At 40.1% G+C, this 23,185-nt stretch overlaps 1 protein-coding gene across 4 annotated transcripts in view; it reads left to right on the top strand.

Annotated features, from left to right (window-relative positions):
* Positions 1 to 23,185, top strand: part of sorbs3 (sorbin and SH3 domain containing 3) — an 87,565-nt gene that overhangs the window by 6,945 nt on the left and 57,435 nt on the right. The window contains exon 1 of one of the 4 annotated variants that reach the window (XM_036578564.1): positions 4,845 to 6,403. The exons of the other annotated variants lie outside the window; for them this stretch is intronic. The gene's annotated coding sequence lies outside the window, so the exon portion shown is untranslated. Of the gene's footprint in view, positions 1 to 4,844; positions 6,404 to 23,185 lie in introns of those variants that run through there. 4 annotated transcript variants of the gene reach the window in all.

The raw sequence follows: 23,185 nt of genomic DNA, 5'->3' as shown, positions 1-23,185 counted from the left end.
GAGAAACTTACTCATTTATCTTTACAATGGCAGTGATGGGAACCAGGGATTGTGGTGTCTACAACACAAATATAGCCATTTTATTTACTATCCAAAATGACCAGTGAACCTACACGTGTCACTCAGTTAGATTTATTTTGAACATCATTAGCTTTGGGACTGAACTGCTGCTTTAACACAGCTGAAGCGCTGCAGGAGAGGAGGGGCGTGTATGAGTGTTTGTATGAGGAGTTCTCTCAGTTCAGCGCTGCTGGGACTGACAGGCAGGATGATCTGCTCCCAGCAGGAGACTGAGACTGGATGAGCTCCAGCTTACCTCACTAAAGCTGTCCTCTCCTTCACTCATCCCTCTCTCCTCTCCTTCACTCATCCCTCTCTCCTCCTCCTCCTCTCTCTGCTCCCCTGCTCTCCTGTCGTCATTCATTCCTCTCTTCTCTCCTACTCCCACACACGCAACCGTCTGTCCACCCTAACATGATTCATAATAACCCTCTTCTCTCCTCCTCTATTCTCTTCTCTCCTCCTTTGTTCTCCTCTCTTTCTCTGTTCTTCTCTTTTATTTTGTTCTCTTCTCTCTTCTCTTTTGCTATCCTCTCTTCTCTTCTCTTCTCCTTTGTTCTCTTCTCTTCTCTTTTGCTCTCTTATCTTCTTCTATTTTCTCTTTTCTTCTCTTCTTCTGCTCTTTTTTCTTCTCTTCTGCTTTTCTCTGCTGTCTTCTCTTCTTTCCCTTTCTTTCTTTTCTTCTTTTTTACTTTTTTGTCCCTTTTTCTCACTACTCTTCTTCTGAGCTTTTCATTTTCCTCTCTTTGTCACCTTCTTCTCTTCTATACTCTTCTCTCCTTCTGAACTCATCTTACCTTTTTGTCTATCTCCTTTCTCCTCTTTTCTTTTATGTTTTATTTCTCTCCTCCGTCCTCTGCTTTTCCCTTCTTTTCTCTCCTGAGCTCTTCTGTTTCCTTCTTTTTTCTTTTGTCACGTCTATTCTATTCTCTATTCTTCATCTCTTCTCTTCAGCTTTTCTCTTTGAGCTCTTTTCTCTCATCTCTTCTCTCTTCTTCTTTTCTCTTCTCTCCTCCTGAGCTGTTTTCTCTTTTATCACTTTTCTCTTCACTTCTTTTCTAACCCTTTCTATCCCTCTGAGCTCTTCGTTTTCCTCTCTTCCTTTGAATTCTATTTGTCTCTTCCCTCCTGCTCTTCTGTTCTTCTGAGCTCTTCTTTTTTGTCTCTTCTGTTCTCTCCTCTCCTCTCTATTGCTCTTTTAACTTCTCCCTTCCTCTTTTCTATGCAATTTTCCTATTCTCTCGTCTTCATGCCACTTCATCTCCCTCTTCTCTTCTCCTCTTCTCTTCTCTCTTTTCATATAAACTCCGAGCAGTTTAACAAAAACACCCCTTTCACCCTACAATAACCCCCCCCCCACACACACAGTATCAGGGTACACCACGCTAGCCTGCTTTGCTCTCCATCCAAACCACTGAATTATTAAAAAGCTGCTGACTCTCAGCTCTACAGCCTGAAACGCTAGCAAAACTTTGTGTGCACGCAGTTAAAGCTGGAGGACAAGAGTCAATAAGTAATCAGGCGTGTACACTGTGTGTGTCAACACACACCTCATCACACACACACATGCCACGTTTGCTACCCGTGCAGATGCATTTGTGTTCATCTGAATGCAGACTGAAGCCACTTGAACTCTCGGTTACGTAACCTCTTTTCTCACGTATCGTCTACATGGCGACTCTGCCTGAGTTTCACCTGTGTTGGTAGGCCCGTATCCTAGCAACAGCAGGAACAACCCCTGCGGCCTAAAATAGAAAGAATCCTGTTCACTTCATCACAGGCTCTGGTTTGTTTTCAAATTTTTTCTCATCAAATTCTTTGGGTAAACTGGAAAGCCGGGTTTTCAATGAGCCGTGGCTGTTGAAATGATGCACTCTGAACATGCGCCCCTCCTCCGAGCTGTTTATACAAATTCCAGCCCTTTGAACGGCATGTACGGTTGGTTGTATGCAAAAGTCTGAACATCCCCCAGTCAAATGGAATGTTTTGTGAGCTTCTACGTGAAAATAAGTGAACACATCCTCTACAGAGAACACTATAATGCACATTTTAATACACGGTTAATGTCTAATAGAAATTGTGCACTGAAGGCCAAAAACATCATATTCAAGCTTGTTCCCTGCAGTGGATGTGTACTTATTTTCACATAGACAAACAACAAAACATGTAAAACTTTAGCATATGACTTTCCATCGATCTTCTTGTATCTACATTTTTTGTCCATTTTATCAGCTCCACTTACTATATAGGTGCACTTTGTAGTTCTACAGTTACAGACTGTAGTCCATCTGTTTGTCTGCATACTTTGTTAGCCCCCTTTCATCCTGTTCTTCAATGGTCAGGACCCCCACAGGACCCTCACAGTGCAGGTACTATTTGGGTGGTGGATCATTCTCAGCACTGCAGTAACACTGATGTGGTGGTGCTGTGTTAGTGTGTGTTGCGCTGGTCTGAGTGGATCAGACACAGCAGTGCTGCTGGAGTTTTTAAACACCTCAGTGTCACTGCTGGACTGAGATTAGTCCATCAACCAAAAATATCCAGCCAACAGCGTCCTGTGGGCAGCGTCCTGTGACCACTGATGAAGGACTAGAAGATGACCAACACAAACTGTGCAGCAATAGATGAGCTATCGTCTCTGACTTTACATCTACAAGGTGGACCGACAAGGTAGGAGTGTCTAATAGAGTGGACAGTGAGTGGACACAGTGTTTAAAAACTCCTGCAGTACTGCTGTGTCTGATCCACTCATACAAGCACAACACACACTAACACACCACCATCAAGTCAGTGTCACTGCAGTGCTGAGAATGATCCACCGCCCAATTAATACCTGATCTGTGGTGGTCCTGACCTTTAAGGAACAGGGTGAAAGTGGGCTAACAAAGTATGCAGAGCAACAGATGGTCTGTAATTGTAGAACTACAAAGGTAAGTGGAGCTGATAAAATGGACGATGAGTGTAGAAACAAGGAGGAGGTTTTGATCTCATGGCTGATCGCTGTACATGCACAGAACATCCCGGTTATTTGAAATCTGATAACGACTTTGATCTGACATGTTGAGTGCTGTTTACATGACCACTTGAACAATCAGGTACCTGCAGAATTCAGATAAAAAACAGATAATGATTATATTATTAGTCTGCTTGCAGACAGACGGACTGTAAGAGACTTTTATCAACAATTTTATTAACTTTTGTCCCATATAAGATGCCAGTAAGTGTACATCGCTTCAAACAAATGGAGTATTGAGGACACATTTTTTTGGGTAATTCAGATCTGACTACACATATGTTGTGTTGGTAAACTGACCTAATTGTAGAACATCACTGCTTAGTCTTGTGGTTGCCAGCTCACTGCATAAAGTCCAGAAAATGAACCGCCAAACTGAGTTAAGAGCACTGAAATGGAATTCCAAAATGAACACAGGTCTTCCTGGTCCAGAGGTTGAGTTTGAGTTCCCCTGCATGGCCCTCTTCCTTCTTTCCTCCGGACTTGCTTGTTTGGCTGGGAGTTAATTTCATGTATGTATGCCAGCAACGTTATCAAAGCTGCTTATCTACTGACTATGTACAGCCAACTAGGACCTGGTCCAGCTAGGGCTGCAGCCTAGTGGAGTCTTCTCAGTTTCAGTATGAAATATAATGTGATCTCATTACAAAAGTGAGGCAGTTGAACCAAGCGGTGATTTCTTCGTGTCTTTTTGACCTCTAAAACACTATGATCCAGTTAACACTATGAATTATTGAGTAACTGCTATGATACTCATAAGCAAGAGTTGCACAAAAAAATGTTTGTTAATCAGTTCAAAATCACAGACTTCTTACATACTAAGGCTTATTATTCAGTAACTACATGGACAACTATGTAACAATGTAAACTAGCTGAGTTATTCTTAAGTTATTGATTTTGAACCTGCTGGTGGGTCCTGGCCATTTATTGTGATACTGATGTTTGAGAAGGGCACAATACGCAGCTGAGCCTTCTAACCAATGTCAATCAATGTCTAACTGGGAGTTGCACAACTATTCATTTTTACAAGTTGAGAAGTCGTTCAAAAAAGTAGTCAACTATTCATCAATATCACATTCAAAACATGAGTGTTTCAGATGTCTGTGAAAAATAGCTGGTGATTTGCTAATAGAGGCTGGGGTGGCGGATGCTATGGTTTGAGGTGTGATTTATGCGCTGTGGAAGGGAGTTTTTCATTGTATTTCAGTAAGTTTCAGGCTCAGGCACTCCGCCCCCAGAAGTGCACAGAATGTCTGGTGTAAACTGCATGCTAAAATTGCCACAGCTCTCACAATCTCATCTCTGATAGAGAATTTAAACTACCTCTGGCCCATGCACTGTCTGATGGGAAACAAGCAACTGTTTATCTTGCTAAATGCTAGTAGCAAGCAGTTGCATCTCTACCCACCAATAAGCCCTTCACAGCAAAAGATAGGCCTTGAAGTTACAGTACAGTACAGCTACTCATGTAATCCAAGAAATGTAAACGATTTTGGACAAAACAAAGCAGCCTGAGCTTTGTAAATGTCAAGGCCTATCATAACTGCAATATGTAGCATTGCTAGCATTTTGCTAATAAAGGAATGGTTTGTTGAAAAATCAGATGTACTCAATTCTCCATTTATTGCGGATGTAGTCGATCAGCTGAGGCATCTCTGGAGTGTAAAATTTGCTTCTTTAGTTTAGAACTGTAGAAGCTAACATTGCTAACAAACAGGAGAACTCAATAGTCACCCAAATAGCCCAATTTCTTTCTTTTCTTTCAACTTTTTCTTTAAATATACATTCCCAGGCTCCCGAGTGGTGCAACTGTCTAAGCATTGGCCTCACAATCTACTGAGAATGGTAGTGTGATTGGGGGGGGGGTCCTAACTAGTGAGGGGAATTGAAGATTCGGAATTTAGGAGAAAATTGGGACCCACCCCTAAAAAAAACTTTCCCAAATTTTCTTTCAGTCCACTCAAACCACATTCAGGCCTTCATTAAAGTCGCGTAGACTCAATGTGGTTTGGGCCCTCCATATTACTTACTCTGAGCTATAAAATGAACAAAACTGTGGTCAGTCCCTTCAACGGGGTATGTATTTATAAACCAGTTTATAAAATTATAAATCACCATTTATAAATCAGTCCTGCTTTATGAAAACCAGCCCTGGTGTTGTCTAAAATGGCTAAATTCCTCTAGCTAACAGTAAATGAGGTTTTGCTCTAAACCACATTGGCTAGTCTTACATGACCTTAATGAAGGCCTGGATGCTGTTTGAGAGAAGATTTCAAAATGGACAATTTGGGCTATTTGGGTGACTATTGAATTGTAGGGTTTGTTAGTCGTGTTATCCTCCTAGCTCTAGTTATTAACTAAAGAAGTAATGTTTGGACTCCAAGCATGTCTTGGCTGATCAACCAATCTAGGAAACTAGGGTACTGTTACTTTAACGTCTACCTGAAAGTGCTCTGTAGTGCCCTGTATCTAAATTAGCCGATGAGATTGAACATGTATAGTCATGCTAGGCTGGGTAAGGCTAATGGCCACAGAAGGGATTGCCGATCCATTGTATAAAGCTTTAATGGCCCTGTAACATGCAACTCCTTCATGAGTGAAGCCCTTACTTGCAGAACGTCCTAATCTCTGGCTCTGTGCGTGGCTTTTGTATAAGTATAGAGCTGACAGCAGTGTGTAGCTGTACATTGAGGAGGGGATTTAGGAGAACAAGACTAATGTTTTGAACCATAACAGAAGAAATGCTCCAGCATGATGTCAGTCTTTCGCTGAGTCATTCGGAGCAGCATTTGGCCCCTGTAGTCACAACTAAGAGAAAAAGAAGAGAGGCAGAAGGCTGAGGCTAGGTTAGGAGGGTGGAGGTAGGTCTGTATTTGACTTCCCTTGCCTTTAACCCTGTGCTGTGAAATGTCACCTTATTAACACAAAGGGCTCGCCGCCTATTCAAACTCTCCTTGGCAAAGTGGCGGGCCAGCCAAGAGTGAATGTGGCTGTTACCGTGGCAACCCATGACAACTGGGAAGTCCTTGCCAGGCGGAGCAAAATGGGAGGGGTTTGAGAGAAGATCGAGAAAAAGTTACTCTATCAGGGGAGTGAATAGAGGTTAAGTAGTCGGAGAGAGTGAGAGTGAGAGACAGAGAGAGATAGAGCAGAGAGAGAGAGGGAGAGAGAGCAGCCAGACAGTGAGATCAGAGAGAGGGAGAAAAACAGAAGGCTTAAGCAGGTTGGACTTACAGGCAGCTCTGAGGCAGACAGCACCCTGGAGTTTCTCCTAAGGACTCTGTGCATGGCAGTGCCATTACACACACCAGAGAGTTTTTATATATACTGGTGAGTTCACTTTTCTCTATGATAGAGCTACATACACTTAGCACTTTATAACTTGTCTTCCAGTTTCACTGTGATTGGGTTGTTTCATATCAGTACAGTAGTCTAACCTACTTCTAATGTACCAGTTTGACTTTCTGTGGAAGATCAGTATGTCAGTCTTAGAAGAAAAAGAGGCTGAAATTTGAAGTTTCAGAAGAGTTGTTCTGCTTTTCATGGCAAATGTCCTGTGACGTGGTTTAGTCATATGGTTTACTGCAGTGATTTGCGTATTGAGAGAGCTTTGATTTGCTGAAAAGGGGCACTAGCATCTCAGATGTGTGCTGAAGCATTGAACTCCACTGATTTTTCAGAATGTCTGCATAATTATTTATTCAAGATGTAAACAGTCATTCGGAGTGATTAGAAGTAAAGTGCTCAGTTCTGGAGAAACTTACTGAGTCAGAATCGTTCACAGTGGTGGTGATAGGAACCAGATGTCCACCTCTTAAAACACCCCCACCAAAACTTTAGTTTAGTTTTTCTAAAATGTGTGTGTGTGTGTGTATATATATATATATATAGTCACTAAAATGGCTATATTTGTCATAAACATTGAGACCCCTGTTTCCTATCACCACAACTGTAAAGACATTTGAGTCAGTAAGTTTCTCTACAATGAATCTCTGAAGTAGATTGATGTGTCTTTGCTTACATCTCAACCACTGAATTATGCAGAAATGAAAAAAATTAAAAAATTGAAAATAAGGGTACCAGAAGGGTTCTTTGGAGCGATGCCATAGAACGAGGTTGCCCAAGAGTGGCCTGTTACACTCTCAGAAAAAAGGTACGAAACTGTGACTGGGGCAGTTCCCCTCTTGTCACTAGGGTGGTACTCTAGTTGTCAATTATGTTCCCTTTTACCAGGGAACATAATTGTAATCCGTTGAAATTATACTTTCTAAGTTGTATTGACTCCACACACCCCGTCTTGTCTCCAGGCTTTTTTTTTTACTCTTCTGTTTTAAAACATTCGGTTATGAAAAGGTGCAAATATGTGCTTTTCACCTGGAAAAACGTATTTAAGGTTCACAAATGGACCTTAAAACCACTGTTGTACCTTTGAGGGAACATATTTCTAACATTGTAGCGTGTTTGATTTGACCCACCAAGAACAAACATATTTATATTGTATACATAACTTATTACATTCCTAATTCATTTTATTTTAATTAGTTTTAATTTGTTTTCAAGAATTTTAGCAAAGTAAATATGTTGTGAAATATAATTAAAGTTATAAAATACATTTTTAGAAAAACACAGTTTTGTCTTTTTTGGCCTTTGGCCCACCATAAACATCATGATCTCCCCCGCAACCCTCAGACCAAGACACAAAAAGTTTGGGCACCCTGCCACAGAGAAAATCTTTGGTGTCTTAAAGGGTCTATATCATGGAAAATTCATATTTTCTTTGCTTTTTTGGAATAAAAGAAATTGACGTTGTATGTAAACATTGTTACATTTTCAAAACATACTCTTCACTCTGCAGTCTGTATACAGAACTTAAGCTGCAGCCTGTTTTGAAAAAAACAAACACATTTACGTATATCCACCTATTCAGCCTCCAGCAGTTTAGCCCCAACCATAAATGCAGAAGTTTTTAGGATTGCTTCAGTCTGGAAAGTTACAGTAACGGTACTGTAACAAAACCAGCCTGTATAATCCTAAGGGATGAAGAGAAGTTTGAAAAAGGTCTGCTTTACATACATAAAACCACACAAACGTCATACGTGGACCTGGAAAGAAATACAAGAAAAATGTAAGGTATGTGCCCTTTAAAGCAGCTTTCAATGGATGGTTCTTTAAAGAACCATTTTTGTACTTCCATATAATGGAAAGATTCTTTATCAGTTAAAGATTTCCCTTAGAATTGTGGATCCAAGCCAAGAACCATTCAAGAACCATCATTTTTATGAGAGATAAGGTGAACCTGATTGTTTTATACAGTGATAACACAGTCATATCAAGTTCTTATGAAGTTCATGTGATCAAATGATTATAAAAACTTTATTGTTTGGTAGCTTTGTCAACTTTTAGCTTTGTTTTCTTTGAAAAAATCTTCAAAGATTTTTTTCCCACTGGGTTGGGTGGCCTTCTTTGGCCCTCACTGACTGTACAATGCCTGTGCGTGAAGATTTTTCCCAGAATTATTTTGCACAGTAGGAGGAGTTTCTCCATTTATAAACCCTAAACGAGGGTTTCTGCATTCAGAGGTCAGAGTTTAATCTCATTGCATATTTCCTGCCTTTTTAAATGTCTGTCTTGCCTCCGGCCGGTAGGTAAATGTCACCAGTGGACGCAAGTGTCAAGTCCATTAGCATGTACAAGGGAGACGATGGAATTAGAAGGGGGTGTGTATGTGTGTGTATGTGACCACAGGGCCTCATCTCAGACCTCAAACTCGGCACTATAAGACAGATTTCAGCAGCACATGCTGATCTCTCTGAGAATCTGTATGACCTGGCTTTCTCACGCAGGATATATGTGTGTGTGTGCATGTGTGTGTGTGTGTGTGTGTGTGTGTGCTCGAGTACATGTTACTCTCATAAAGTCAGCTAAGGTGTGGCAGTATGTAATGAGTACATGTGTATGGTTCTTCGGAAGAGTGCATAAGAGTGGCATAGCCAGATTTTCATTTTAGAGGAGGGCTGGTTACAGGTTAAACACGCTATCTAGCAAAGACTGTGTCCCCTGTTGCTATAGTGAGGATGATGATAATCAACTAGCCTTCTTCACTGTAGCTAAGCCAATAGAAAATTGCCCACCATTACCATAATCAGAGGGAAACATTTTGAATATTAAACACAACACACGATTGCTGACCTCACATTCAACTGGCTAATGTTAGTATCCATAACAACTGACATTATACCACAGCTAAAGCTGAAGTTGGCCTCTTATTCGCCAGCTTCTCATTCAAATTTTCAATTCCACCTTAAGATGCACGGCAGTTAAATGATGCCCAATTTAAGGTGGAATGGGAAATTCAAATAAGAAGACAGTGAAGCCAACTTTATCCTCGTATTTCCTTCCTTGACAGGTAGATAAATATTAAATACCGACAAAGAATGAAATCAAACAGTGCTTTAAAGTTATAACAGGACTGTAAAACGTTACGGTTTTGTTTGTATTCCTGAATAAGGATGCATATTATGTATAGTATATTAATATTATGCTGTGCCACTCAAAGACACAAGTACCTAAACATGAGCTAAGCTAACTACTGTAGCTGATGCTAGGCCCAAAAACAGTAAACTATCTCTGACAAATAACATGTTCTCATGTCATCCACTGAGGAGAAAATGAAGAGTCCTCATTAGCATCCTGTTAGCTACAAGCTAGTTGTAGTTTTAGCTCACATCTGATGAGGCAGCTTCTGTTACTCATACAACACAACAACTTAGTGTGCTGCTAAAATTTTGTGCTACTGATATTTTAGCCTCTTAAGATCAGTGCAATCGCCTAAAAAAGTAAACCTCCAGCCTTGCGTTTTGGATTCTAGTTGAAGTACTTTTTTCCCTTTGCCAAGGTTGCTTGAATATCCATTCATTAACTCTGATACTCAAATAGCAAAATTAGTCGGGATGCACAACTATACCTCGTAACATTAAACTATGGTGGGTAAAGACTAATCAACCAAAAGCTTTGCAGCAGATGTGTGAAAGAATAGTTGAAGATTGTGACATTCATATCTCATATCTCATTGTTCATCAGAGTCAACTACTACTCCTTGTTAGCTGAGTAACTAACCCAAAGGAGCTAGCACAGCTCCGCTAAATTCCACCTCAGGAGAAATGGTGGATCAAGCTAATGCTATGTTTAAGGATCTAAGAAGAGGTGGAAAAAAGGCACAAGCATTTGGGGTATGTGTACTTCATTCAGGACCATGAATCCAGTTGTTAACTGAACTATTGATGTAACTATTGATTGGCCACCTAGCATCATACCTACCAGTTATTACAAAGTCCAGTAAACTGTGTAAAAGGGCTTGAGTTGAACTCTGTTCTCTTGTACTGTATAACAAACCTCTGAACTGTATCATTTAATGTACAAACCAAAGCCTCTCTTTCTCAATAGACTAAAAAGTAAAAAAGCCCTCATGTAAAAGGCACCAATTTGACACTGGGTGTCTGTACTGGGCCAATTTTAGCAAAAAAAAAATTGGATTGAATATTGGAGGGAGAAAAAAGAATAACTCAGTTTCAATCCTGTAACAAATCTGTCCTGAAACAGGACATACTCGCATTGTATGATGTGATGTTGTATGTGTATTTCATTCTGTATAGTAGTCTGAGAAGTTTGAGCATGATAGCCTACTTTTAGATGCTTATCTTAAGTGAAGAGTTTTTAAAGAGGAAACATCAAGGTTATTGCTACTCAAGGTTTTAATATCAGTATGTGTCTAAAGAAGACGTTTGAGTGCCCAGATGGTTAAACTGGTTTAAGCAGATGTTTATTGGCAGGTCTGGTTCCACCAAACAACTGCGCTAAAAATGTCCACAGATCACAGTTGTAAGGCCTACTGTAAGGCCTCCAAAGCACAACCAATGCTTTGCATCAATATTGCTGATATATGATATGCCTCCCATTGGGAAACCACTGAAAACCAAACTGACCATTAAAAATGTTCTCATGTTCTCTGAGAAAACCAAAGGAAATGTTCAACCCACATTGGCAACCATTCAAGATGACATCAGAACTGTTTATCTTGAGTAATTACCCACTATAAATTGTTCGAAACATGTATAACAGCATTCCAAGGAGTCCTAAAACTGCTCTGAGGAAAGGCAGCCCAACTCTTGGTTACTGATTGCCTAGTGCTTTCCTGTGCATTTGTGCATGTGCTTCTCATACAACAGAGATGTGAAGCTTTTTTTCTAATACCTCCTCTAGAATTACTCTAAAAATATCAGTGAGGAATCTAAATCGTTACCCCCATTGTTACCCCAAATGTAATAAATCAGTCAAGACATGTTTGGGGTTCAAAATTGGCCTCTTTAGTTTTACACTGGAGCTATGAGGCTAATGTAGCTAACACATAATGGAAGGTTATAGCCCAACAATTAGCATCTCATGTACAAGTACAAGTTAAGTAGTCTCAAACAGACTTGCTTATTTGTAAGTCTATTTGACACGGCCAAGCCGGTGCAAAGCACCAGTGAAAGAAATTACCTCAGGGCACCATGTAAATTTAATCCCATTAGCCTAAATACATACTGTTATCTTTAAAAATGGACAAAGATAAGCTACCCAGCTGAAATCTGTTGTCTTAGCCATCTTGATACCGGAATTTCATCCATACTTTTGGTTTGAGGCAATTTAAGCATGCAGGTTGGACAATAATTGCTGAGGTATTAGCTTCTATTAGCCACATTGTTAGCCACATTAGCCTTTTAGCTCTTGTTCCAAACTAAAGAGGCAAACTTTCAACACCAAACATGTCTCGGCTGATCAGCTACATTTGGGATAAGAGGAAAAACTGTGTAAAATAGATCTTTTACTTACAATAAATAAAACAACCAAATCTAAAGTTAGGCTAGGAGCAGGGCAGCTTCCATTAGCATGGGGATGTATGTTGCTTAATATACATAGACAAATGTGAACAGTGAAAGCAGGTGTTTCAAAACAGTGAGATATGTAGGAGTAGATCTCTGCAATCACCTTAATATAATCCCAGCCTGTTGAAGAAAAGCTTTTGGCTGCTCGCTATCAAGCGGTATGCAGCGTGTCTTCACTTCTGAGCAGAACAGAGAACCATACATGGAGCTGAGATGGGCCTGTCTCTGATTAATGTGCGTATCCTTTAATAACAGCTGATTGTAAGCAGACGCAGGGCCTTGTATGGTGTCTACTTGTGTTGCTGTTGCTTGCCTGGGATGCCAAAGTAAAAAGGGGTAGTAAATGAATGTATGTGTGTAAAGTGTGAGAAAGAAAGGGAGGATTACTGTTATGAAAAGATAGGGAGTGTCTGGAAGTGAGAGAAAGAGGAACTGAATGAATGGAGAGGATGATTTGAAACTGGTGGGGAATCACAGATGTTTTTCCATTCTTGAGATATGGGTCAAGTGTTTGGATCACACAAGTCAAAGTGGAACATAGCTACTAGGCTTGCATAGCATATTGTCACAATGCAAATTGGTGATTCAATGATTGGGGGTGCAATTTAGCCCTTGTAACTGTTACAAATAAATTTTTTATTTATTCATTTAAAAATATTCCGTCTCAGGAGTAATATCTCATTTTAAGAGTTTCTTTGCTAGCAGTTCGGGTTGACAGTATCAGGGTTGAAGCTGTTAGCATACAATTAGCAGAAACACTAGCATGTCTAGCACAGGGTAGCATATGTATTTTTTAAATGAATAACAGTGAGTATGTTTACATGCACTTAATAATCTGCTAACTGCAGAAATCAGACAGTACCGCTGTCTGTTTGTGGGCAAGTGCAGACTGAGAAATATGAAAGAAATCAGAGTAAGAGTACACATGCACTGAAAAATTCAATTACTGAGCTAAAATCCAGCTCTAATCGGACTATGCTGTTTACCTAACCATTTGAATAAGCAGATAACTGCAGATTTTATTTTTTTATTTTGAAGCATTTTAATTATTTTTCAAGGTAAAGTGTGGTTATAAGAGGCTGTAGATTACTAATGTGCAGTAGTTTTGCTAATGTTATTTATCTCAAACATGCACATAAATTGTGGTGAAGGACACCACAATGGCTCCTCGGTAGGACTGTCCTATGAAGACTCGTCCTTAGTAGCCTATTGGTCACACAAATGGAACAGTCCTAACGAGGCTGCGTGGTGATGTCACCACCAAGGTCCCGTCTCTTGCACGAAACTTGTGAGGGAACTTTTAAATAAAATACCATATATGGACGATAAACGATACATGCACAAATGCTCTAATTAATCAATCATTTTACACTTTATAAAGTAACGAAGATGAATTCAAGGACGTGAACAACTTACATTTTAAAACAAGCTCTACTCCAACGGCTTCGTTTTCTGTCATTTTTATGGTGCTGTTTTTTTCCCTTCGCATCATTTGTGTGCAGAGACCTGTGGGTAACCGAAGGCCTGGAAGGATGCATCAGTTGCGTCCTTGAAATCACTCGGGACGTAGGCCACATTTCTAGGCTGTATATGAAGGGTCCCTTACTTTGGAACGGCCTTGTATGATATAGTGGCCAAGAAATGCAGCCTACCTCAGCTGCAACATTGGCTTTGGAACGCAGTGTATCGCTATTGCAATTTGTCTCAAAACAATCACAATACTAGTATTTTGTCCATATCATGCAGTGCTAATAGCTACCTTTGTACCTTTGTAGTTGGCCTCTTCTGTTTTGCTCATAATATCATTTTATAATATTATTGTTATAGAAAGGATATACCTACGTAACTTCCGCACACATTGTCTCTCTTGTTTTTCCTGTCTGGTACAGTCTACAGTCATATTTTCTAAGTGAAAATAAGTAAAACGTCCTCTACAGAGAAGACACTTCTACACATTTTAATACACAATTACTGTTTATTTGCTGAATTTAATGCTGTTTATTTGCTAAATTTAGCAAATAAAGACAAATTTTGTTCCAAAAATTTGCACCAAATGCCGTATGTTTGCTCCTTGTAGATGAAATTGAATTGAACGGATTCCAAATGACACCTTCATTATAGAAGCATTAAGTCCTTGTCATTATATCAGACCAAAAGCACACTGGTCATGTACAGTCTAGAGCTTGCAGTATAGTATTGTGATAGCGAGAGGACTCGCATGTCGTCTCAGCGACACATTGACTGTTTTCCACCTGACTGGTTCGGGTTTCAAATTTAGCAGTCCCAGTTGGGCTTTGTTGGGTCAGGTTTCAAAGTTACAGGTCCGGGTCAGTTTTGGGCTTCAGTATCATGCTCGTGCTGACCTCTAGCCTGTATGTAAATCTAATTCTCTCTCTTTTGCTCTATGACTCCCTCACAGAGATATAGGCAGACAGATCTGAATACACTGCAAAAGGAAATAGATTTGACAAGCAAAGTAGGACAATTTGAGCGTTTCGGATATCGACTTAAATAAATGGAGCAAATTAGTTCATTTACATTGGAACACAATGTGCTTTGGGAGTTACGTTGGCTTGAATACAAATCCACAGTATATAACTCACTGGTTTTGTTAAGACACTGCAATACAAACATGAAGCATGCATCCGAAATGAGTAAGCATCAGTGTCATGCACTAATATGTGTTGTGTAAACATGCTTTCCTCCTTTTAAGGAGCAATTTTTAAACAGAGGTTTATATCTCCTCATCTACTTGTACAAACTGGATGATTCATCAGGGTCATCCTTTCCACTGCAACAAACACAACAGCCGATGTTAAGGACAAGTTCCAATACCACTGAAGACGGATAGGGACGCAGGTTAGAGTTTGTCTAATCACAGGATGGAGAGTGCTGGGCATGTGCACTTACTGGACATTACAGATGCAACTGAGCCAGAGAGACAGGGTAAATACTTTAGCTAGACAGTTTCCTCACCTGAACTCTCATCCAAAGGTACATACAGGAAAAGTAAATGTTTGGGACTGACCAGTTAATAGGCTGGTTAATGATTGAACAGCTTCTTCATTTGGGGCTCAACGCTGGCTAAACAAAGTAGTCAGCTTCATGCTCAGGCAACTTAGCTAACTGCTGCTAAAGAATGCTAATTTAGTACCCTTTTATTTTCAGAACAATAAGGCATGGTCACTCAAAGGCTACTGGCATTGTTGTCAGTACTCATGAATGTAAGGACTGGACTGGTTGACCTAGGTCAGAGGTCGGCAACCCAAATGTTAAGAAGAGCCATTTTGTCCTTTCACCAAAAAAAATTAAACCCCCTTGGGAGCCACAACATTTTATGTCTATTTTCCATAGCTTGGCTGTAAATATTGCTCAGTCTGTGCTAATGTACTAGTATAAGCAAAAAAATTGTAATATGAACAAAAACACAGACTTACTTTGCTCTGCTTTAAGCTTTAGCTCAGCTATAGCCACTTTTCTCGCATCTCCGGCAGGAAACGTTTTAGCAAAAGTGGAATAATTTCTTGTGAAATGTTTCTCAACTTTTGACTTTTTATGAAACTAAGGTCAGCTTGTCATTCGTCAGCTTCTTGTTCGAATTTTCCCATTTCATCTTAAATGGTGCCTGAGGTGCCAGAATGTAACTGCTGCACTATTTAAGGTGGAACGGGAAATTCGAACAAGAAGCTGGCGAATGAGAAACTGACTTCAGGTTCACAACTTAGATTAAACATATAAGGAAACCAGCTGAGTTCTTTTAAATGCAAATAAGTCCATTTGTCTGTAAATTATCAATGTTTGTCTTAAATCTTTGTCTTTGCCGTTTCATTAGCTGCTAGCTAGGTGAGACTGTTGTCTGTGACGCTGTGTGACCAGCAGTCTGCATGGCAGTCTTCAGGGTTAAAGGGTGACTTAGCAGTTTAAGACTACATGAACTCCAGGGTTTAAGAATCTAATTCTGCTGTGGACAGGGCAGTAAAAGAACCACATGCATGTTGCGAACCGCTGACCTAGAGGTTGCCAAACTCAAGGGAACATGATGAATTGATTACTTTTCACAAACTAGCTGTCATCAGGCAAAAGCCTCAAACGTGGCAAAAGCCTCAAACAGGGCTAGGCTAGCAGACAGTTTGATGAGTGTGCACTGTATCTTGTTGGTGCTCTATGTTGGTGGTCTACAGATTAGCCACAGGGGGAGAAGTAGGAGACGTGACGAACTTACAGACGTTTTCACTCAACCTTCACTCATTTGCCACCCAGTTGACTGCTGCATTGTGGTTCTCCTCATTCTTTTCTAGAGAGTCAGGACAGTCTTGAGGTTAAAAAAGGACAACTTTCACTCCTCTTTGGATGCACTTGCTATTGTTGCAAAGGTCACAGGCCCCATTTGACATGTCTTTGCTTTAGGACGGAGGGACAATGGCAGATGTTCACAAAGACAGTCTTTTTAGCGTAGTTATTGTTAGCTATTGTTGTTAACTCAATGTGTAGAGAAGCTAGTCTGGAAGGCTGAGCATTTCGTTTTCAGGCTTTGTGTCTTTTGAGGTTGGCACAATAGCCCTGGGCTAAGAAAGGACATCATGTAGACAAATTAACTGCCCCATTCTCTCACTCTGTGACTGTCTACTTGAATGAAACCCCTAAAATCTGGCCTAGCTTATGCTAGTCAGTGGGTTAGCACTATTCTTCAGAGGAGGTGTTGGTTTGGAAGTAGTCTATCAGATTCACCTTCTAAACCAAAGCCAAGTTACTTTAACTGTTAGAGCTTAATTGACTGTAGCAGCAGAGATAATGGAGATGACTTGGCAGCAGCTGCTTTTTATAGTGTTTTTGAGTTGAGGAGGGCTATTAAAGTGTCTATAAAAACCAAATTAGGCTTAGCGCAGGTGACTCATTGTTGTATAAAGGGAGCTGCCTATCTCTTTATTTCAACAGTTTATTCCCAACAGATGATAAGAGCATTAGTTGGAGTTTCTGCAGAACTGAATGGGTGTGATGTTTTTCATTCGTCTACTGTTGGTCATGCTCCCAGACAACGGACTCAGACTACATGTCCCATCAGGACTTGGGTGATGTTATACGTTACACAGGAAAAATGTGTTTCACTGTGATGTTCCTCACAGGAAGTTTTTGGTTTTGAAACAAAGACAGTTATGAGTTCTATTTGAAGGGAGTATCATGGTGAATTGGGCTGATGTTGTAATCATCCTTTTTAAATTGCTCCCCCTAACCCAAACCATCTGGAAGGAAGTGTGGAAACACTGATGACGGAGGCCATAACAAAGGAGAGCATCTAGAGCCATGATGTCATTGAGTTTTGGCCTTTTTCCTTTTGAAGCTTATTTAATACCATTGATTTTAAACCTGGAGTTAACCCTTACAAGTCGAGTTGGCATACTGCCTTACTATTTAATTTAAATCACATATATTTATTTATTTTTTTAAATAAATTTTTAATATAAAACTACAACTGACCCTTCTTATTGCTAGTGATAACTTCATCTTCTAAGAGTTAAATTGTCTGGAGTCATTCGTAGACAGATTGAGAATATTAAAGCTATATTCCAAAGAAATTAATTGCTGGTAGCATTAACACCCAAATTAATACCCATTTTTTAATGTGTTTTCCTAGTTTAACCCTTTGAAAAATCTGTTGTAGGCCAGACTGAAACCCAGCTGCTCAACACTGTATGTTGCTACACACTTTCGTAAAGAAAATGGTTCTACATAGACCCATGAACTCTCAAGGAACACTTTACATGATTAAAGTGTTCTTTGCATCATGAAAGTGTTCTTCAGATTGATGGAGAATGTGCTGAAGATGGTTCTATATAGAAAAAAGGGTTCTATATAGCACCAAAGAAGGTTCTTCTTCTTATTGTTATGATGTCAAGCTTGTAACAAAAGAAGAACCATTTCCATAAAGGTTCTCTGTAGAAACCTTTTCATGGTGCACAGAACCCCTTAATCATGCAAAGAGTTCTTTGAGTGTTCATGGTTCTACATAGAACCATTTCTTTTCAAATACAATTCAAATACAGCTTTTAAATGGCTTTTAAAGGGATAATTTAAAGGGATACTTTGGCATACTAACAACGACAGCAAAGTTGAAAGCTTTGGTTCTCTTTGAGAACCTCAGCTGTAACAAGAATGCACAAGATGAATGAGAGTGAGAGCGAAAGGCTACAATCATGGAGGACCTGTTCACTATATATGTGATATACGACATATACATTCATTGGAACATGCAGCCACTGTTGCTCTCACTAGATATCAGTGATGGAAATACAAAATACTGCTTTTGTATTTGAGGACACACAATAATGGGTTAAATCACATTTAATCATTTAAATCACTTGACGATCGTCCTTTTTAATACAATTTTATTGAAGGTAATTTGTAATTGTGAGAGTGCACTGGTACCTGACCAGCTGCCTATAGAATTTGGACATGAGAGGACATCTTGAGATGACCACTCAGAGAAATTATCCTAGCTTGAGATGTGTGTTGAGTTCAAATGCAGCCTTATTTCTAACCACTTACAGCATGACAACTGTATTGATTGTTTCTCTGTATACTTTATTAGGCCCCTTTTACCCGGTTCTTCAATGGTCAGAACCCCCACAGGACCACCACAGAGCAGGTGTTATTTGGGTGGTGGATCATTCTCAGCACTGCAGTGACACCGATGTGGTGGTGGTGGTGTGTTAATGTGTGTTGTGCTGGTGCGAGTTGATCAGACAGCAGTGCTGCTGGAGTTTTTAAACACTGTGTCCACTCACTGTCCACTCTATTAGACACTCCTACCGTGTTGTTCCACCTTGTAGATGTAAAGTCAGAGACAGTAGCTCATCTCTTGCTGCAAAGATGTGTTGGTCATCCTCTAGTCCTTCATCAGTGGTCATAGGATGCTGCCCACAGGATGGTTGGTGGATTATTCTCAGTCCAGTGACACTGAGGTCGAAGTACTTACAAGGGTTTAACCAGATATCTGTGCGTTAACTCAAATATCAAAAATGGTCAGCGTACACTTCCCTAGCACTGACCAAGAAAAGCAACTTATTTTAGGGAAAACGAAAGAAAGAAGAGGAACTGAGCTAAAGGAATATCATAACATGCCATCATATCCTTGTATGAGATCATGGCTTATGTCTTCCTGCTTAGAGCACCAAATGAGCCATCACCTCCACTGGGCACAATATGAGGTCATGGTTTGTGACTGTCACAGTGAGATCTTATTCAGACATTTGAATAAACCAGTCGGTTAACAAGGAAGGCAGTTGAAATACAATTGTGCAGCCCTGCAAATGGCAGAAGACTCTCACACGCAGTCTGACCACAAGCACAAATCTGACTCACGCTTTGTCTTCCACGCACATGCACACGTGTACGAGGGCATGTGCAAGCATTTAAAGCACAAAGGATGCTGTTGACTCTTCAGGCCTCTTCTTCATTAACCAAACTCATTGTCCCAGCCTAACCTGTTACCCCATACAGTTGGTATTCATGGCTGCTGTTCTCTGAACAGGCCCACATTACTCTCTGATGTTAGAGGCGGAACTAGGAGTCCATAAAACAGACTGAACGCCAATTAAGCTTCATTTAACGCACAACAGATTTCCGGCCTTCTCCTCTGTTCCTCTAAAGATGAAAGTTTAATGAGATTAGAATTAAACGAAGACGAAATGATGTACTTCAGACATGCTTATTGGACTCTTCTGGTAACAGCTACACATGATGCACACCTAACCATAACCCTGATCCTGCTTTAAAGGGATAGTGTAGTTTTGAGAAATGACCCAAATGGAGTTAATCACACAAGATAGTTCTGCTCTCAAGCTACAAACCTACATGTCTAGATCATCACACACCTGCTTCAAACCACTCTGCTTATGTGTTTTTCTCATGGAGTGTTTTAGCTACACAACATACTTTTGTGCAGATGTTGAAATGGTTCTTCAGAAGTTGGAAAGCCCTATTTTTCCATGGCCGTTTCCAAAGTCGGAATAATTATAAGGAATTCTCTGAACTGATATGCGCAGAAAAATGTGATTAAAGCTAACAGCCTTTCTGTTTCTGTCTTAATGGCTTAATTACACTCTTAAAAGGATGGTTCTTTGGTAACGGGAATGGTTCTATTTAGATCCATGAGTTCTGTAAAGAAACAACTCATGCTTAAATGGCTCTTTGCTTGGTGAAATGGTTCTTCAGACTGATGAAGAATGTTTTGTATATGATTCTGTATAGAACCTTTTGGAAAATGGTTCTACGTAGCACCAAAAACAATAGAAGAACCCCCTTTTTGGTGCTACGTGAAACCATTTTCAAAAATATTCTGTACAAATGGTTCTTTGAGGGTTCTTGGGCCTATGTAAGACCATTGTCTTACTAAAGAACCCTTGAAGAACCTCTTATTTAAGAGTGTTGACTAAAGAATCAAAAATCCTTATCTATACACTTAGAAATGATGGTTCTTCAAGGGTTCTTTAGTAAAGAAAATGGTTCCATATAAAACCATTAACACTCAAAGAATCATTTCCATGACTAAAGGGATCTTTGCATTGTGAAAAAGTTCTTCAGATTGATGGACAATATGTTGTATATGGTTCTATATAGAACCTTTTGAAAATGGTTCTACATAGCACCAAAAGAGCTTCTGCCAAGCTTGTAACAATAGAAGAACCCTTTTCGGTGGTGTTCTTCAAGGGTTCTTCAGTAAAGAAAATGGTTCCATATAGAACTATGCACACTCAGAGAACCCTTTCCATGAAAATGGTTCTTGGAGGGATCTTGGGCCTATACAGGACCACTGTCATTTCTAAAGAACCCTTGAAGAACCTCTGTTGTGTTGTAGATGGTTCTATATAGAACCCTTTTGAAAAAGAGTCTATATAGCACCGAAAGGGGTTCTTCTATTGTTACGATGTCAGGCTTGTTACAATAGACGAACCCTTTTTGGTGCTATATGAACCCCTTTTCAAAAGGGTTCTATATAGAACCATCTACAGCACATTCTCCATCTATCTGAAGAACACTTTCACGATGCAAAGAACCCTTTAATCATACAAAGGCTTCTTTGATGTCTCATGGTTCTACATAGAACCACTTCTTTACTAAAGAACCCTTGGAGAACACTCTTTTATATGTGTGCATATTATCCTCATAGCTACAAAGTACAAAGCAAACTTCAGGACCCGAACATGTCTTAGTGGTGTGTTTGATGTGAGGGGGAAAAACTGTGTAAATTTAAAAATATTTAATCATAAAATCTCACACAGACTGTTTTAGACACGTTCCTGTCCTCCTCAGTCCTGCACACACTACAGAGAACAAACATAATCCGCGTATTGTACAGCTTCAAAGTCGCTCTACCCAAAGCGCTGGACAGCCAAGTGGCCGTGGCGGAGCTCAGAGAGACGTGTCTGATATCGCTGCCAAGTTTACAGCACGCGGCCCTGCGACATTCCGGAGGCCACTGTTCCACATCAGGCCAGGAAACATCTCAACCCCCTGCGGTCCAAATAGGGTCTGCGAGATAAATAAAGGCCAGAAAGTTTAGACGATGCTGCACACAGGAACATCCAGAGCTGACGCTGTACACAAAAATGTCCATAAATGCTAATTCCAGGCCAGTTCTGCGTGTTCTATACGGAACTGAAAACTATTTATTAATAAGCTGGAAGCGTGAATGAAATGGACCAGTCATCTGCTGCCCATCAAAAGTTTGGGGACATCCTTCCCTCTTTTGGACTGTTAGTTTAGGAAGTTTTAGCCAAGTTTCCGTTGATGTATTTTAATGCATATTTTAACATACTGACGCAGGAAATGTTGAATAAAAACAACAAAATACGTGTTGATGTTTTTCTGCATAAATGTTTTGCTGACAAACAGAAATGTGCTGAATTATGATGGAGACAAATTTGATAAATAAATAATAAATCATGAATGATCACGTTTCTGTTGACAGAAGGCAGAAGTGGACAGACAAAGATGTTAAAACATGCTGTTATTTTATCAAATAAAAATCAATGTTGGTTTTTTGATGGTAAACAGACACAAAATGCTTGCAGCTGATTCGTGGACATTTCCTGATGTGGACATTTCCTGATTCGTGGTGCTCTGTCTCTACTCCCTTACGATGTAAAATACATCATAAATTACAACAAAACAGAAGCAAGAAGCTGCTTAATATTAAAACGCTATTAGACTCACTCCATATTTCTCAAAAGTGTTTTTTACAGAAAAACACTTTTGGGTGACTTAAAGACTTTTATTCTCTTGTGCAGGTTCTGCATAAATTATGATTTGACAGTCTTCTTTTCCAACCTATTGTTAAAAGCACATATTGAAGCTCTTTTGGTCCAAAGCTGGTTTAAACACCTGAGAGGTTTGAATACTGATACACTATATGGCCAAAAGTATGTGGACACCCCTTATTATTCCCAATTACTGCGTTCAGGTGTTTAGCCACATCCATTGCTAACAGATGTATAAAATCAAGCACATAGCCGTGCAATCTCCATAGACAAACACTGGCAGGGCAGGGTTATGCTAAAGAGCTCAGTGACTTTAAACACTGTCATAGGATGTCACCTCTGCCACAAGTCAGTTTGTGGACTTTCGGTTCTGCTAGATCTGCCCCTGTCAACTGTAAGTGCTATTATTGTGAAATGGAAGAGTCTAGGAACAACAACGGCTTAGCCATGAAGCGGTATAGCAAGCAATCTCAAAGTGTTGCCGCAGAATCTGGATTTGCCAGGAGAATGCTACCAACCCAGAATGCATAGAGCCAACAGTAAAGTTTGGTGGAGGAGGGATAATGGGTCTGAGGCTGTTTTTCAGGGATTGGGCCCCTTAGATCCAGTGATGGGTAATGTTAATGCTACAGCATACAAAGACACTTTAGACAGTTATTGCTTCCAACTTTGTGGCAGCAGTTTGGGGAAGGCACTTTCCTGTTCCAGCTCCTTAAAAACATGATTGCATAAGTCTGGTATGGAGGACCTCCAGTGGCTTGCACAGAGCCCTGACCTCAACCCCACTGAACACTATTGGTATGAATTGGAACATTAATTGCAAGCCAGGCCCTCTCGTCCAACATCAGTGTCTGACCTCACAAATTCTCTTTGGACTGAATGGGCGCAAATTCCCACAGACACACTCCAAAATGTCACGGAAAGCGTTCACA

This window comes from Colossoma macropomum, unplaced genomic scaffold, assembly GCF_904425465.1.
Source record: "Colossoma macropomum unplaced genomic scaffold, Colossoma_macropomum, whole genome shotgun sequence".
Taxonomy (NCBI): domain Eukaryota; kingdom Metazoa; phylum Chordata; class Actinopteri; order Characiformes; family Serrasalmidae; genus Colossoma; species Colossoma macropomum.
The sequence above is the reverse complement of the archived record's forward strand: the minus strand, read 5'-3'. Positions and strand labels throughout refer to the sequence as shown.